Source organism: Oncorhynchus mykiss, chromosome 19 (genome assembly GCF_057628025.1).
Source record: "Oncorhynchus mykiss isolate SJ-2025 chromosome 19, ASM5762802v1, whole genome shotgun sequence".
In the NCBI taxonomy this organism is placed as follows: domain Eukaryota; kingdom Metazoa; phylum Chordata; class Actinopteri; order Salmoniformes; family Salmonidae; genus Oncorhynchus; species Oncorhynchus mykiss.
This window is the reverse complement of record NC_143040.1, coordinates 27097661-27115640: the sequence shown is the minus strand read 5'-3', so window position 1 is coordinate 27115640 and position 17980 is coordinate 27097661. Positions and strand designations below refer to the sequence as shown.

At 42.9% G+C, this 17980-nt stretch overlaps 1 non-coding gene across 1 annotated transcript; it reads right to left on the bottom strand.

Moving 5' to 3' along the window:
* Positions 1-17271: 17271 nt before the first annotated feature.
* On the bottom strand, positions 17272-17327 carry LOC118941552 (U7 small nuclear RNA). The gene has a single exon (XR_005037849.1). It is a non-coding gene; the product is annotated as a U7 small nuclear RNA (small nuclear RNA).
* Positions 17328-17980: the final 653 nt, after the last annotated feature.

Here is a 17980-nt window from a genome sequence, read left to right as displayed (position 1 = left end):
CGTTTGTTTTGATTGCCGATTTTCTGCTTTTTTCAGAGTGCCATCAGGTCGGCCGATTTCAGATGTGCCCATGTAAACAGGATAATTAGGGAAATTGTTCCTCTTGCAAAGCAGTTAAACGTTTTAATCAAACTATTGTTAACCTGACTATCCATAATAATCCCATTATTGTGTGCATGTAACCATACTCAGCGATGAAAGAGATGAGAGGAGAAGGGATCACCTTCTTGATCCTATTCAAACGATTTACAGGACAGATGCCGCAATTCCCAGGGACTAACAACAGCGCTAACTCTCTCATTTCATTAGTCTAGTGTACAACACATGTTGGGTTCAAGTGTCAGCTGAATTTGCCTGGAGGAAATGCTACTTGTGACAAAAATACTTGTACTAAAATGATCCAATTGATTGATCATTGTAAACACATTAGGACAGCAAAAACTAGTACGCACAAGAGTTCTGAAAAGGCGTACTGTCGAGACTCATTGGGCTCCTTTGTGAGTTGATTGGAAATCACTGCAGTCTGCAGACGTGTTTGAGGCGTATTAGCTTCAGGTCGACTCAGGGATCTGCAGCAGGATCCATCAGGACTAATGACTAATTCACACCGTGGTGGCGGCCTCCAGCATGAACAGAGAGGAGACTACTATTCATCACTGTGATTTGGGATGATCCTCATAATTGCAGATGCATGAGCGGCTCAGCTAACGGGCTTTAGTAGATGTCTTGGGGATTAATCAAGTTGTATTGAATTAAGTGGAATTGAATTTTGCTGGAATATGACTGTATGATTGCACTTTGTTGGCTTTACGATTACAGGTTGCATCGTATTGTCAATATCATGAGAACTGTTGAAAACTACTGCAAATGGATTTGTGGAAAATGTCAAAATTCCCTGAGGAAATGTAAAAAATTATCCACAGTTATTTTGAAATCAGCACACTATTGAACAGAGACCACAACATCTGACAATGCGGGAGATAAGACAAGATGAGAGACCAAACCTTTTCCATTCTGTCTCTGTCTGTTACTGCAAAACCATGTAAACCACAGCACCAACAATTGCCTAGCTGGAAGACAAGTGGTCTTTCACACAGTTGGTTTGAGGCTAATCAATTGTGACAAACGTCCTCCACCTCCTCCACCAGTCTCCACAGGCATCAACCCTGGGAGGGATCTTCTTCTCCCAATGCACTCCTGTTTCTCTCCCTTCCCTTGATTGCCACTTCCTAAAAAAGCCTTCATGCTGCAACGAATGCTGTTGGTTTGGTCAAGCTGCCTGTTTGTTCTGTGGCCCAGCAACGGAGGCGAAAGTAGAAAAGGGTTCATAGACTGCTGTGGAGTGAGTGGGCCGAAGCCAAGGTGGTAGAAGAAAAGCCTGCAGGCAAAGGATCCGGGGATAGCAGATAAAGACAAAGTTTTCTCACGTCTCCATTCAATGCCCCATAAGGTCCTGTGAGGTAGATCTGTTGATTCTAACCCTGTTTACTGTGGAAAACCCAGCATGGCTAAAACAATGGAAAAATGGTTCTGCTATGAAAAGATGATTTCTCAAGTTGGAATTACTCTGTCAGATGAGCTCAACGATGGAATTATGACGGTTTACTATTAAGGAATGGCTACAGGTGGTTACCAGTTAAATTGTCGGAATACTCTTTGCAGAGAACCCCAAGACCTGCAGCTCCGTCGGCCACAGACGCAAATTAGCAGTTGAGTTTCTCATTCGAAGGAACTGAAATACGATTCACTGTGGCACTTCTGCCTCTGAGGCCTTCGGAGACGTCTGTGCTCGTGAAATATGCAACCCCGTGTAGACCATTATTAAAGAATGCAGCGTCACATCGGAGTTGCGGATGCTACCGGCTTGACAAATACAGGCAATAAAAATATGCAAATGGATCTCGCACATGATGAATGTGATGTGTGTGTGTTCTGTCTCCGCAAGTGCTGCGCCGCCATCATACAGAGGTCATTCTCCATTTGCGTGTCTCGCAGTGCCATCCTCATTAATTTCAGTGACAGTTGGCCTATGCAGTTAATTGTGATTAGATTTCTCCACCAACAGTTGACCAAGTAGTCTATATAAAACAGATGGCTTATGGAAATCAGTTCCCGAAAGGAAATGGTTCCTGATACAGCATCTGATCAAATTTCCCCTTTGCACGATACCATAAACCAACAGTCAGTACAACATTCTGACAGTATCGGCCCACATTTGCTCGCTCGGTGTCCCAATGTGTATGGTTGTAAATCCAGCCCCTGACGTTGAAGTGTCCGTCAACGATAACAACCCTGCTGTGGGTCGGAACCCCGCAGTCTGCTCAGCTCTGATTGGCTCCTCGTTGTACTGGATCATCTCTTGTTCTCACACCCATCTGCAGTGACCTGGAGCAGGACCAAGATGACCCTGTGTTATCACCATCACCGCCCTCCTCCCCTGCATACTTCCTACCCGAGGTAGCATCTGTTCTTTCCCTTTATCTCTCCTCTGCGGAGCTCTTTACCAGGAGGCACCAACAAAAAGATCCTATCCTGTGCTCTTTCTGGTATTCGTTCATCTCTTTCATCATACTGGTGTTACTTTGATATCGCCTTTGTGCGGCCAAAAGTAACACTAACTACAAGGGAATGACGTGTAATGGCATTGTATTAGGTGTGTAAGTACCGATAATTGTACACTACTCACCACTGCTACTTCTGATTTCCAAGAAGGTGATAGGCTACATGTGCTACTGGTTTTTACCTCTACGAGAAAATAGTAGACCTAGGCTTGTCACCGTCCTGGAACCGCCTGGTTTTAATGGGTCATTGGTATTGACAGAAACACAGAGTATATTGTTTCAAGTACTGCTTAATATACTTAATGTGCTTACTAGCTTATTATGTAGCAATTACACAGATTATTACATTAGTTACCCAGGGATAAGGCCTATGGATCATAGAGATGTTCAGACTTTTCTCCACCATTTAAAATGACAGATGAGATACAGTCTGATTGCACCTACATTTATCTTCCCTGTACTAATTTGTTGGTGCATATGGAGGTTGTGCCTGTGGGTAAATATGGACTGTAGCTCCTCATCTAACTGTAATTAAGTCACAGCAGATTGTTTTGCCTCCTCCTGTGAAACTATACTGAACACAAATATAAACACAGCATGCAACACATTCAACGATTTTTACTGAGTTAACAGTTCATATAAGGAAATCAGTCAATTGAAATACATTCATTTGGCCACAATCTATGGATTTCACATGACTGGGCCATGGAGGTGCTTGGGAGGGCATAGGAGCACCCACCACAAATAAGAATACTTTTTTTCCCCACAACAAAGGGCCTTTATTACAGACAGAAATACTCCTTTTAGGAGCATATACCCACGTGGGTGATGAAAGATGATCTGAGGTCCACACTCCAGTCCAGTTGTTGGTCGTAATGCACCTTTTAAATTTGGTTGCCAACCGCCATAAAGTCCACAGAAGAAGAAGAAGACTGAAGGAGGAGAGGTTATTATAAACTAGTCATGTGGATTAATTGTCGGAGTAGAGAACACACAATTTTGTGTGACTCAAAATGGGTCAGAATTCTACAAAGGACCTTCTGCATTTCAGGTAAAATAACAACCCAATGTTTACATCCCATGACAAATTAGCTAGCAACAGCAAGCTAGCTAGCTAGATGTCAATGAAGGTTTCATGTGGTTTGACCTGTCCCTAAATGAATACAGTTGGTTCAGAGTTAATTTTTGATATTTCAACCTATGTCTCCTGATCACGTCTGGTGTGGATGGACAAAATCAACATGCAGGCGATGGAGCAAGGGGACGCACGGGCGTGCCCGGTCCAGTCAGCATGTTAAGGACTAAGCACCACAGTGTTCCGTTGACAAGGAGTGGAAGGAAAAAGGTTAGGGTTGCCGCCAAATTAATTTTGATGCGGTCAATCCAGCCAAATTAAACTTCCCATTCAGTAATTTATAGTCATTTGTTTCAATTAAGGTTTTTATAATTTGGCTTGGCATTTGACAGTGAACTGACACTAACTACGCTAAAGATATAGGTCTACCCATAAATTAATCTAAAATGGGAAGATATCAATTTGAATCAAAAAAACATTTCTTTGTCACATGAATAGAAGTGGTGTAAACTTTACCGTTAAATGCTTGCTTACGAGCCCTTCCCTACAATGCAGTTTAAAAAGAAAATAGCTGCGCAAAGAAAATACACAAGACTGGATCAATATGCAGCTATATACAGGTATTACCAGTACCAGATCAATGTGCAGCTATATACAGGTTTTACCAGTACCAGATCAATGTGCAGCTATATACAGGTTTTACCAGTACCAGATCAATGTGCAGCTATATACAGGTATTACCAGTACCAGATCAATATGCAGCTATATACAGGTTTTACCAGTACCAGATCAATGTGCAGCTATATACAGGTTTTACCAGTACCAGATCAATGTGCAGCTATATACAGGTATTACCAGTACCAGATCAATATGCAGCTATATACAGGTTTTACCAGTACCAGATCAATATGCAGCTATATACAGGTATTACCAGTACCAGATCAATATGCAGCTATATACAGGTATTACCAGTACCAGATCAATGTGCAGCTATATACAGGTATTACCAGTACCAGATCAATATGCAGCTATATACAGGTATTACCAGTACCAGATCAATGTGCAGCTATATACAGGTATCACCAGTACCAGATCAATATGCAGCTATATACAGGTATTACCAGTACCAGATCAATATGCAGCTATATACAGGTATTACCAGTACCAGATCAATATGCAGCTATATACAGGTATTACCAGTACCAGATCAATATGCAGCTATATACAGGTATTACCAGTACCAGATCAATGTGCAGCTATATACAGGTATCACCAGTACCAGATCAATATGCAGCTATATACAGGTATTACCAGTACCAGATCAATGTGCAGCTATATACAGGTATTACCAGTACCAGATCAATGTGCAGCTATATACAGGTTTTACCAGTACCAGATCAATGTGCAGCTATATACAGGTTTTACCAGTACCAGATCAATGTGCAGCTATATACAGGTATTACCAGTACCAGATCAATGTGCAGCTATATACAGGTATTACCAGTACCAGATCAATGTGCAGCTATATACAGGTATTACCAGTACCAGATCAATGTGCAGCTATATACAGGTTTTACCAGTACCAGATCAATGTGCAGCTATATACAGGTTTTACCAGTACCAGATCAATGTGCAGCTATATACAGGTTTTACCAGTACCAGATCAATGTGCAGCTATATACAGGTTTTACCAGTACCAGATCAATGTGCAGCTATATACAGGTATTACCAGTACCAGATCAATATGCAGCTATATACAGGTTTTACCAGTACCAGATCAATGTGCAGCTATATACAGGTATTACCAGTACCAGATCAATATGCAGCTATATACAGGTATTACCAGTACCAGATCAATGTGCAGCTATATAAAGGTATTACCAGTACCAGATCAATATGCAGCTATATACAGGTATTACCAGTACCAGATCAATATGCAGCTATATAAAGGTATTACCAGTACCAGATCAATGTGCAGCTATATACAGGTATTACCAGTACCAGATCAATATGCAGCTATATACAGGTATCACCAGTACCAGATCAATATGCAGCTATATACAGGTATTACCAGTACCAGATCAATGTGCAGCTATATACAGGTATTACCAGTACCAGATCAATATGCAGCTATATACAGGTATTACCAGTACCAGATCAATGTGCAGCTATATAAAGGTATTACCAGTACCAGATCAATATGCAGCTATATACAGGTATTACCAGTACCAGATCAATATGCAGCTATATAAAGGTATTACCAGTACCAGATCAATGTGCAGCTATATACAGGTATTACCAGTACCAGATCAATATGCAGCTATATACAGGTATTACCAGTACCAGATCAATATGCAGCTATATACAGGTATTACCAGTACCAGATCAATATGCAGCTATATAAAGGTATTACCAGTACCAGATCAATATGCAGCTATATACAGGTATTACCAGTACCAGATCAATGTGCAGCTATATACAGGTATTACCAGTACCAGATCAATGTGCAGCTATATAAAGGTATTACCAGTACCAGATCAATGTGCAGCTATATACAGGTATTACCAGTACCAGATCAATGTGCAGAGGTATGAGGTATTTGAGGTAGATATGTAAATGAAGGCAGGGTAAAGTGACTAGGCATCAGGATAGATAATCATTTGAGTCAAATTAAGAACAGAGTAGCAGCAGCAATGATGAGTGTGTGAGTGTCTGTACTGTATGTGTGTCTGTGTTGAGTCATTGTGTGTGTGTGTGTGCGTGCATGTGTGTGTGCGTTTGTAGTGTGTGTGAATGTGTGCATATGTAGTGTGTGTGTGTGTGTGTACTGTATATGGGATTGGATGTGGAATTTGCAGTGATAACAATTTCAACCATCTTCACCACAAACCCAGAAGAGTTCATGGCAGGATAGAGCAAGCCAAAGGCTAACTCAGCAGATTCTTTGAGGATTTGGCCTGGTTGGCTCACACACACCTTAGGCAGTGGCACCAACTGAATGAAATAAAAGACCACTTTAACACAATCAGACAGGCACTTATTACCTGAGTCTCACCCTTGGTATGTCTCATCCTCCATGTTGATGTTGATGGATGGATTGTGTAGATGGATAGAAAACAAATTTCCCAAAGATGAACATAATTGAGGCACTCTTGCAGAACTATGGGCCATTATGTCATATTGAACCTCCATATTTCTTAGTCATACTGGGACCGTCTGTCGTTACACTTTCACCCACGTCCCCTATGACTCTTCTCCCCTAGTGCGTTTGTCATGAGAATTGAGAAGGGGGCCGTGACATGTAACAGTGACCGCATCTAGGAAACTTCAGCACAACTACAGTGACATCAGCACAATAAGCAACAATAAGCAACAATAAAGTCAGGCCCTCAGGTCCGCCCACGACCAGATGTGAAAATTGAGAGAAAGGGAGAAAATGGTGACTTTTCTTTTTTGGCGTGGGAATCCTTCCTTTCCGCCAAGCTTCATCTGTAGTCTGGAGATGCATACTAAATGGCACCCTATTCCCAATATATCTTGCACTACTTTAGTCCAGGGCCCATAGGACTCTGTTCAACAGTAATGCACTGTATAGGGAATAGGGTGCCATTCGGGACACAACCTTGGAGTTGCAGGTTTGCGAAGTGGTACAGTAGCTGACCTTGATATGTCAATCACTTGTCAGGTTTCAGAGGTCTTCATTTATTATGGCCCTCACGGCTCTCCGTAGTTCACACTTCCTGGTCACGGTGAATAGAGTGTTTCAATTAGCTGTACAGAAAATACGTGGCTTTGAATGGCATTGATATTCAAAGAGAATGCTCAAGGTGGAGCGTCTCTAGATGAAGAGGTGTGCTAAGATGATTATATAGTTCAGGGACATCTCTCTTTTCTTCCTTGGCTGAATAAGGCATGGACCATGAACTCAGAGACAGATATATGTATTTTCCCCCCGCTTTTTCTTGGAGATATGCAAATGGAAAACGATAATGTCAACCCCCTGGGGGATGCTAAGGTCTTTTAAAGCTCCAACATTATGAGGATGTCACATTTCATGGTCCATCTGCATTATCGCACTACTAAAGCAGAACAACCTTGACTCCTTGTAAAAAGGGGGGGGGGGGGGGTGTGCTGGTGTAGATAAAAGTTCCCCTCAGTGCAAAGTAAACGGAGCTAATAGTATACAGGGTGTATGGACATCAAACTCCTGAGAGAGAGAGAGAGGTTTAACATCATGAAAAGGGATGCCATCCTTCAATGTCTAGTGCTAAGGACAAACAACTGCCAACTGGTAATGGTGGAGTTGTTCGTGTGCGCTTTGTTTGTGTTGGAGGGTGTCCTTCCCCATACTGACCCCTTCATGATTATGTACCCACAATGCACCCTGTGTCCCAGACGATACGAGTGGCCCATGAAAATCAGGCTATCTTACGGCCTCAGACGTGACAGCATGATGCTAACCCAGTTCTAACTAGCTGGTTCACAATCCGCTACACATGTTTACATCCCTTGTAACTCCTCTTACATTAGTCTAAGTGGCCCTAGTCATCCTGCAATTTCCCCAAAACTACAGGGACCAAAACAACACAGATTCTCTGAAACTGACGCACATGTCGGCCTACCCTCTGACAAAACTCAGTCTGTGCCCAGCTCCCTGCCTCTGATGTGGAGTTAGATTATGACTGTGGCAGGAGTGCGGGTGGCACCGTTTTGGTGGGAAAAGCAGAACTTCTAATTTAGTCTGACCAGATCAAAGAGTGACGCACGACGAAAGAGGAAATGGAGAAAGGTGTGGAGATGCAGAGAGAGTGGGCGGGGTTCACTCTGTTACATCATCAGGCTAAACCTCCCTGCTCCAACATCACTGACTTCTCTCCTCCTTTAGCCTTCACCACCTCTTTCAACTCTTCTGCCGGTGCTGTAGAGAGTTGAGGTTGCATCCAGAAAAGGGATGATTCACTAGCACTACCTACCCACTGTCCTTGCAGGAATTCCAGATTATTATAATAATAGGCTGTCCAAACAGGTTCTACATCAAACGGGTGCACAACGTGTCTATTCTGTTTCTTGGCAGGGTATGAAAGGAGAATTAACACTGGAAACTCATCTTCCCAGCCAAGTAAACTCAGCCGTTAGCAGACAGTTGGATGATCCCACTACCTCACTGTAATGGAAAAGACACATTCAAAGTGAAGATAAAGAATGGAAGAGGAATAGCATATCTAGCCTCCAGATTTAGGCCACAGTGTGAAACTAGTATTATATTTAATTTCCCTCAAACCCTTAGTTCTCATAATCTCCAAAAATGTGTTAATTGAATTTATTGAGAAATTCCAAAAGCTTCTGACCAGTTGCTTTGAACCTCTCTCCCTTCTCATTTTAACTTCACGGATTAGTTAACCCTCGTTAACTACCTAATTAGTTCTCCCCATTCAAACAATCAGGTTTCACTCCCATGGACATCCTAGAAAGGGGAAATTAGGATCAAGCAGGTTCCTCAGGCAGACTCCTCAGTTCTTAGACAATGTATTGATGAACCTTAAGGCAACTCCAAGGGTAAAATCCCCTCCGAGAGAAGAGATAGACAGTTAGAGAGAGTCGAGTGATGGCGGTGTTTTTATTAGTTTCTCCTCCCCGGCGAGAGTTGCTTCGCCGTTCTCAACCACACATGAATGATAAATGCTCGGCCAACATAAACCGTCCTCTTCCTCTGTCCGTTACGTCAGACGATGGATCTGTTTCACTGGAGCTCAACCGTGCACTCCTCGCTCTAAACATTGGCGCCGTTTTGCATCATTGACACTTTTACTAGCCTGCCAAGTCATAGGGTCCGATCCCATCGTCATAATTTAGCCTACATTTAAACCAATAACTATTCTAGAAAGCGTTTCTTGAGAGCGGGATCCGTTAGTCCACGGTTAATTCTGCTGCATGGACTAAACACATTTCTGTAGCTTCACAGGACATAAAGTGACTGGGTTTAAATTGTTTGTTGGGTTGACTGGTTATCAGGCACATCCATGTTGTTCAGTCATAATATTCAAACGCAATGTTGTCTTAACGGACTTTAAATGTTGGAAAATCTTTTATTTAATTCCCAAAATGTATCACCTTTGCTGTCTTTCTCAAGTCACTTTTCTTAGACCTTCAGCAAAGTAGGTATCTTGAGACTTGAAGTGCTACAATAGATCCCCTGCCATGTCCTTGCCCACACTGGGTGATAATGTCAATTTCTCAGTTCGAACGAGAAGAAGACAGTTTCCTGGTTCGGTCCGTCTTTAATATCCTTCTGTGCAGTAGTAGGTTATTAATATCAGAGCCGTGACCCACATCCAGCAGCATAGGGTTTTAGAGGATGTTAATTGGCTTCTGAGATTAATATCCAATCGTGGCTGCTGATATGTGACTTGTGACAAGGCCCAGTATGTGGCAGTCCGCACAGATCAAGGCTCCTTAATTAAACCATGTCCACAATTCTGGAGATACAGGTCTGAAACACATTGTGGTACTATAACATTTCCTGATTCAGAAAGGGTTCAATGTTCGGCAAGTCTGTATAACTTCTGCATGCGTCCACACACATCAGGATTACGTAAAGGCTCCTTATTTAAAACACAAGAGTAAAGCCTTTTGTCATAATATAACATACTTTTACGATTCAGAGTGGGTTCATTGTCAGGAAGGTTAGTGTAATGCAGAGATGCTATCACCATTCGTGCACACAGATCAGGAATGAATCGAGGCTTTTTCATAAAACTATTTTCAAATCAAATCAAAGAATTACAACGATTCTGGAGGAACAAGACATTTTCATATCATAACATACTTTGTGATTCAGAAGCGCTTCAATATTTGGCAAGTCTGTAATCTTTCTTCAGCATTCATCATTTCGCTGTTCATAATGTCGCTGACTTAGTAGTCCTTCAGCTGTCACATTTGTTTCCTCTCCACTTCCCTCAGGTTTGTCTGGTATGCATAACAATGACATACCTGGGGGCGGATGGCTTGTAGCTGTATCATAACGTCCTGTTTTATTTAATTATGGTGGGTCGAGGGAAGGTGAGCTGAAGAACTCTCCAGAGCTGGAGGCATGCCACGTCAAACTCATCTCAGCGTGTCCGACTCTCCCTGGCAGGATAAAGGGCAGCTGATGGTCGACAGCGACCTATTCCCTCATCAGTTTCTCAGCAACTGCTTTAGTGCGGAATGAAGGCAGCTGCCCATCTCTGACTATTCTTCCAATGGAATTGACACTGTGGTCAGTGGTTATCTCCCGCTATAGAGCCAAAATGGATTCCCAGGGAGGAACCGAAGGGAGAGGCTCTCCAAAGCTACTTCACACACTGTTACACACCACTATTAAAGATCGGAGAATGAATTGTCTCCCTTCTAATCCTCTTCAGTTGTTCTGGCTCCCTTGTCTTCCCTTCCATCTCCTCTAGATCTGCAGGAAAGCCGGTGAAGCTGACAACCGTTGATTATTATACTTCCAGGCTGTCAATCAGTTCTCTCGTTGCACAGTGAGGAGTTGATTGCCTTCGCCTTGGGACACTACAGAAAAACCCCAGGGAGATATGTATTACTATATTACATAGAATGGAGACTGCTGTAGATGACTGTGCCTTGTTTTGAAATCAAGGTAGAAATCATTGAAAGTGTAAATCTGTTGCTTTGTAAAAAGCGTGGTGTGGATACTAACTGTTGATTTATGTCATGTTCAGGTTTACACTAAAGCACAGTATTGAAGAAATGTAAGATAAACCAACTTTCTATCTAGCTTCCGTGTGATTACCATAGTTTTAGTATACGCTGAGTGTACAAAAGATGTCAACTGTTAAATCCACTTCAATCAGTGTAGATGAAGGCGATTTTAAACCTTTGAGGCAAGTAAGACGTGGATTGTGTATGTGTGCCATTCAGAGGGTGACTGGACAACACAAAATATTTAAGAACCTTTGAACGAGGTATGGTAGTAGGTGCCAGGCGCAACGGTTTGAATGTGCCCAGAACTGCAACGCTGCTGGGTTTATCACGTTCAACAGTTTCAAATTAAATCAAATTCTAATTTTATTTGTGACATGCGCCGAATACAACAGGTATTCAGTGAAATGCTTACTTACAAGCCCTTAACCAACAATGCAGTTATGAACAAAAAGTGTGAAGAAAGCGTTTACAAAAATTTACTGAAGTAAAATAAATAAATAGTAAAAATAATAATAAATAATAAAAGAGCAACAATAACACAACACTAGCGAGGCTATATACAGGGGGTACCGGTACAGACACAATGTGCGGGGGCACCGGTTAGTCGAGGCACCGTGTGTATCAAGAATGGTCCACCAACCAAAGGATATACAGCCAACTTGACATAACTGAGGCTGTTCTGAGGGCAAACGGGGTTGCAAATCAATATTAGGAAGGTGTTTTGTGCACTCAGTGTAGACTCTATGGATGTGGTAATCACATGGCAATCACCGGATTCTGATGTATGATATTACTATTTCCCTTTCCTCTAATGATGGAACTGTGAAGTGGAACTGTGAAGAGCTCTCCTGGAATCCATTGTGGCTCTATAGCGGGAGATAACCACAGACCTTGGTGTCAATCCTATGGAGTTCAGAGAGTGGCAGCTGCCCTTATTCCCTACTAAGCAGTCATTGAAAAACTGATTATGAGAGAATAGACCGGCATCGCCCACGAGCTGCCCTTTCTCCTGCTAGGGAGAGTTGGACACTCTGATATGAGTTTGACATGGCACGCCTCCAGCTTCGGGAACATTTTCCAGCTCACCTTCCCTGGACTGACCTTAATTAAATAAGACAGGACGTTATGACACAGCTACCCACCCGTAGATAAACAAGCACACTGTGAACCTGACCTGAGAGTGAGTGAGTGCTGGTATCCTACCTTACTAGAGAAAGAAAAGAGTGGAAACTGAGTAACAGTGACATGTTGACTGTTTCCCTGTCCACAGAGACACATATCTGCCAATCTTTTACAGTAACGTACATATTTAAACACTGACTTACCCCACTTTCCACATCCCTCTGGGTACAGATAAAGTGACAGATAATATTACATTCTTGTATTTAATTTAATTCAAAGCTCTAACAGTATAAAGACCTATAAATATTCAGATAATATTTAGGGAGCGCAGCATTTTGAGCACTGTCAACAGAAACACTTCAGCAAGCGGAAAATCTTTGTAAATCATTGTATTTGAACCCCCCGCTCTCTTCTCAGTCAAAATTGGATGTGAATCTCAGAAGCCAATTAACATCTTCTCAGACCTAGCGCTGCTGGTGTGGGTCACGGCTCTGATGATATGAATGTCCGTCTGTGTAGAAGAATATTATTAAAAAGACAGACTTTGCCAGGTGATTACATGAGCCATCAAGTTAGACAGGTGTGTCTTGGGGTGATTATGGCCATCTATTGTATTTCATGAACATCTGTACATGTCTAGATAATTGTGACCTATCCACTTAGCTAGATGTGGCTGGCGGGTCGTTATGGCATGTCTTTCATATGACCCTTCAATTTAGACAAGTGAGTCTGGGTAAGTATATCTGGGCACTTTCTTTTATGCAAGGAACCATTTCACTGTACCGTTAAACCTTCTGTATCCTGTACTTGTGACAAATACATTTAGATTTTATTTGATATTGTGTGTGTTTACCAGAGATGATAGTCTGCAGAACAACATGACATAGGATATAGGCCAAGGACTAGCTAAAGTGTGTTTTTACCTGGAGGTTTTCCTTATTGTAGGCTACTACTTTCACCATTTTTAGTCTTAAAAGCTTTGGTTGTTTACTACACTACCTTACTCACTCTGTTTAGCACATGGCCTAATATGTGAATCCTTAAAGAGATGGGTGGGGCTAAGGCTTAAGAGGGTGTGGACGATGCTGAATGGGTGTAGACAAAGAGCTCTCCAGTAGGTGTACCAAAACATTCAAGGACCATTTTATCAGAAGTGGGGTTACAAGTTTATCAACGTTCGAAGCAGAATTAATAACCCATTGTTCCTCAACTGCATTGTATGATATACAATTTCTAGCTCTGAGTTTCTACTTTCATGCAATATAAAAAAAATACACCATTTCAAATGTTGCTACATAGGACCGAATCCAGGTGGTGGGTCAAAAATGTCCCCTGCTCACGTTTGTCAGTGACTAAAGAAGTGAACGATTGTCAATATTACAAAATGTGACCAAGAATGTTGAAGAAATTGTCAAAGAACTTTAATATTTCCAGATTTTCTTCTGGAAAAGTACCTCTGTCACAATCATGACAAAGCAAAATAGAAGGAAGTATGTTGTACTGTAGTATTTACTGTAGTATTTTCTGGACATTACTGTAGTATTTACTGTAGTGTTTTTGCAAGCATTACTGTAGTATACTGTTTCATTTACTGTAGTATTTACTACTGTCACGCCCTGACCATAGAGAGCCTTTGTTTCTCTATGTTGTAGTAGGTCAGGGCGTGACAGTAGTAAATACTACAGTAATGTCCAGAAAAAAACTACAGTAAATTCTTCAAAAACACTACAGTAAATGAAACAGTATACTACAGCAATGCTTGTATGTGTTCTAGTTTATTATTTCTACAGTGCATTGCGAAAGTATTCGGCCCCCTTTAACTTTGCGACCTTTTGCCACATTTCAGGCTTCAAACATAAAGATATAAAACTATGTTTTTTTGTGAAGAATCAACAACAAGTGGGACACAATCATGAAGTGGAACGACATTTATTGGATATTTCAAACTTTTTTAACAAATCAAAAACTGAAAAATTGGGCGTGCAAAATTATTCAGCCCCTTTACTTTCAGTGCAGCAAACTCTCTCCAGAAGTTCAGTGAGGATCTCTGAATGATCCAATTATGATAAATCCAATCCACCTGTGTGTAATAAAGTCTCCGTATAAATGCACCTGCACTGTGATAGTCTCAAGGGTCCGTTAAAAGCGCAGAGAGCATCATGAAGAACAAGGAACACACCAGGCAGGTCCGAGATACTGTTGTGAAGAAGTTTAAAGCCGGATTTGGATACAAAAAGATTCCCCAAGCTTTAAACAACCCAAAGGGGCACTGTGCAAGCGATAATATTGAAATGGAAGGAGTATCAGACCACTGCAAATCTACCAAGATCTGGCCGTCCCTCTAAACTTTCAGCTCATACAAGGAGAAGACTGATCAGAGATGCAGCCAAGAGGCCCATGATCACTCTGGATGAACTGCAGAGATCTACAGCTGAGGTGGGAGACTCTGTCCATAGGACAACAATCAGTCGTATATTGCACAAATCTGGCCTTTATGGAAGAGTGGCAAGAAGAAAGCCATTTCTTAAAGATATCCATAAAAAGTGTCGTTTAAAGTTTGCCACAAGCCACCTGGGAGACACACCAAACATGTGGAAGAAGGTGCTCTGGTCAGATGAAACCAAAATGGAACTTTTTGGCAACAATGCAAAACGTTATGTTTGGCGTAAAAGCAACACAGCTCATCACCCTGAACACACCATCCCCACTGTCAAACATGGTGGTGGCAGCATCATGGTTTGGGCCTGCTTTTCTTCAGCAGGGACAGGGAAGATGGTTAAAATTGATGGGAAGATGGATGGAGCCAAATACAGGACCATTCTGAAAGAAAACCTGATGGAGTCTGCAAAAGACCTGAGACTGGGACGGAGATTTGTCTTCCAACAAGACAATGATCCAAAACATAAAGCAAAATCTACAATGGAATGGTTCAAAAATAAACATATCCAGGTGTTAGAATGGCCAAGTCAAAGTCCAGACCTGAATCCAATCGAGAATCTGTGGAAGAACTTAAAACTGCTGTTCACAAATGCTCTCCATCCAACCTCACTGAGCTCGAGCTGTTTTGCAAGGAGGAATGGGAAAAAAATTCAGTCTCTCGATGTGCAAAACTGATAGAGACATACCCCAAGCGACTTACAGCTGTAATCGCAGCAAAAGGTGGCGCTACAAAGTATTAACTTAAGGGGGCTGAATAATTTTGCACGCCCAATTTTTCAGTTTTTGATTTGTTAAAAAAAGTTTCAAATATCCAATAAATGTCGTTCCACTTCATGATTGTGTCCCACTTGTTGTTGATTCTTCACAAAAAAATACAGTTTTATATCTTTGTTTGAAGCCTGAAATGTTGAGGTAGCATTTTTTTTTGTGGGATGTTATTTTGTGTTTTGTTCATGTGCACCACGTAGTCACGTTTATTGATATACGTTTACAGCGTATTGATTTAGCTAAGTTTTACTTTATTAATAAATGATGTGGAACTCAACATCCACTGCGCCTTAGTCCGTCTCTCCACACGTACATGACAGAATATTCTACCAACAGAGACCGTCAGTGAGTGGATGGAGATATTGGAGGAGAGAGAATGGAGAGAGTTGTTGAGTTGGTGGAGAATGCACAACATTTGCCCTAAGGAGTGTGTTATCAGTTTAATGCCACCTGAGTCAGCTCTCCGTACTCGTCCTGAGGAGCGTGCTATCAGTCTGGTAAAATCTGTGCCGGCTCCACACACTAGGTCTCCAGTACGTCTCCACAGCCCAGTATGTCCTGTGCCAGCTCTACGCACCAGGTCTCCAGTGCGCCTCCACAGCCCAGTATGTCCTGTGCCAGCTCCTCGCACTCACCGTGGGAAGTGTGTCATCGTTCCGGTACAATTGATGCCGGCTATACGCACCAGGTCTCCAGTACGCCTCCACAGTCCGGTACATCCTGTGCCAGCTCCTCGCACCCGCCCTGAAGTGCATGTCACCAGTCCGGTGCTACCTGTGCCGGCTCCATGCACCAGGCCTCCAGTGTGCCTCCCCAGTCCGATACGTCCTGTGCCAGTTCCACGCACTCGCCTTGAAGTGCGTGTCACCAGTCCGGTGCCACCTGTGCCGGCTCCAACCACTAGGCCTCCAGTGCATATTCACAGTCCAGAACTTCCGGCGACGGTTCCCAGTCCAGAGCTTCCGGCGACGGCGTCCAGTCCAGAGCTTCCGGCGACGGCTTCCAGTCCAGAACTTCCGGCGACGGTTCCCAGTCCAGAGCTTCCGGCGACGGCTTCCAGTCCAGAGCTTCCGGCGACGGCTTCCAGTCCGGAATCTCCTTCGACGGTCCACAGTCCGGAACCTCCAGCGACGGTCCACGGTCCGGAACCTCCAGCGAAGGTCCACGGTCCGGAACCTCTAGCGAAGGTCCGGAACCTCCAGCGACGGTCGACGGTCCGGAACCTACAGCGACGGTCCGGAACCTCCGGCGACGGTCCGGAATCTCCAGCGACCGTCGACAGTCCGGAGCGTCCAGGTATGGCGTCCAGTCCAGCTCCAGGGCAGGAGCCTTCCTCTGTGCCGGTGGCCAGTCCAAGCACGGCGTCCAGTCCAGCTCCATGGCTGGAGCCCTCCTTTGCGCCGGTTCCCAGTCCAGGCATGGCATTCAGTCCCTCTCCAAGGCTGGAGCCTTCCTCTGCACCGGTGCCCAACCCAGCTGGGTTCTGTCACGCCCTGACCATAGAGAGCCTTTGTTTCTCTATGGTGTAGTAGGTCAGGGAGTGACTGTGGGGTATTCTAGTTCATTACAGTGTTTTTGTTTTATTATCTTTGACATATAAGTGGGGGCTTTCTCCTTGGGGAAACCTACTGGACAAATACTAAAAGAGAAGATCATCCATAACATGTAAGTATGACTGGGGTCTGAACAGATAGTTCAGAGCTTCTGCTCGTTTCTATAAGCTGTAAGTAAGTAGGTAAGTCAGTTTGTAAGTAAAGGGACTTGGGCCTTGTAGGGATAGCTCAGGGCTTCCTGCCATGTTCTACCCCTCTTCACAGTGTGTCTGCCCTGTCAAGGATGAGGTTTGGCAAGGGACAAAGGGGATGGGGGTTGGAGTTCTCCTTTTGTCTTCTGCAACTTGATTTTAGTGAAAACAAACTTTATTGGATAATTAAATGTAGCCTAAAGAAAAAAAGTAAGAAAAATAAGAAAGAAGGGTTGGGTTTGGGGATACGAACCCAGTTTAGGTTAAGGGTTTGGAGGGTAGGGAACAGTAAACGGACCCAGTTTATGGTAAGCGTTTGGGTTGGGGGAGAGGTTTAATATCGTTACATAATTGTTCATAATATTAGGGGATGGAAACATGCTCTTTAGCATGCAGGGAATCTGGCAGCCTTTGTGGTCCTCTATAAGTGGGTAAAATACCAGCGGGAGTATAAGCAGCAATTTAAAAGTGGGAAAGGTTATGACATTGTAATAACGTGATAATGTGTTAACTTGTTAAAAGTTGGTTAAAGCCACGTAAAATGTTATGCTCAAAAAAAAATTAAAA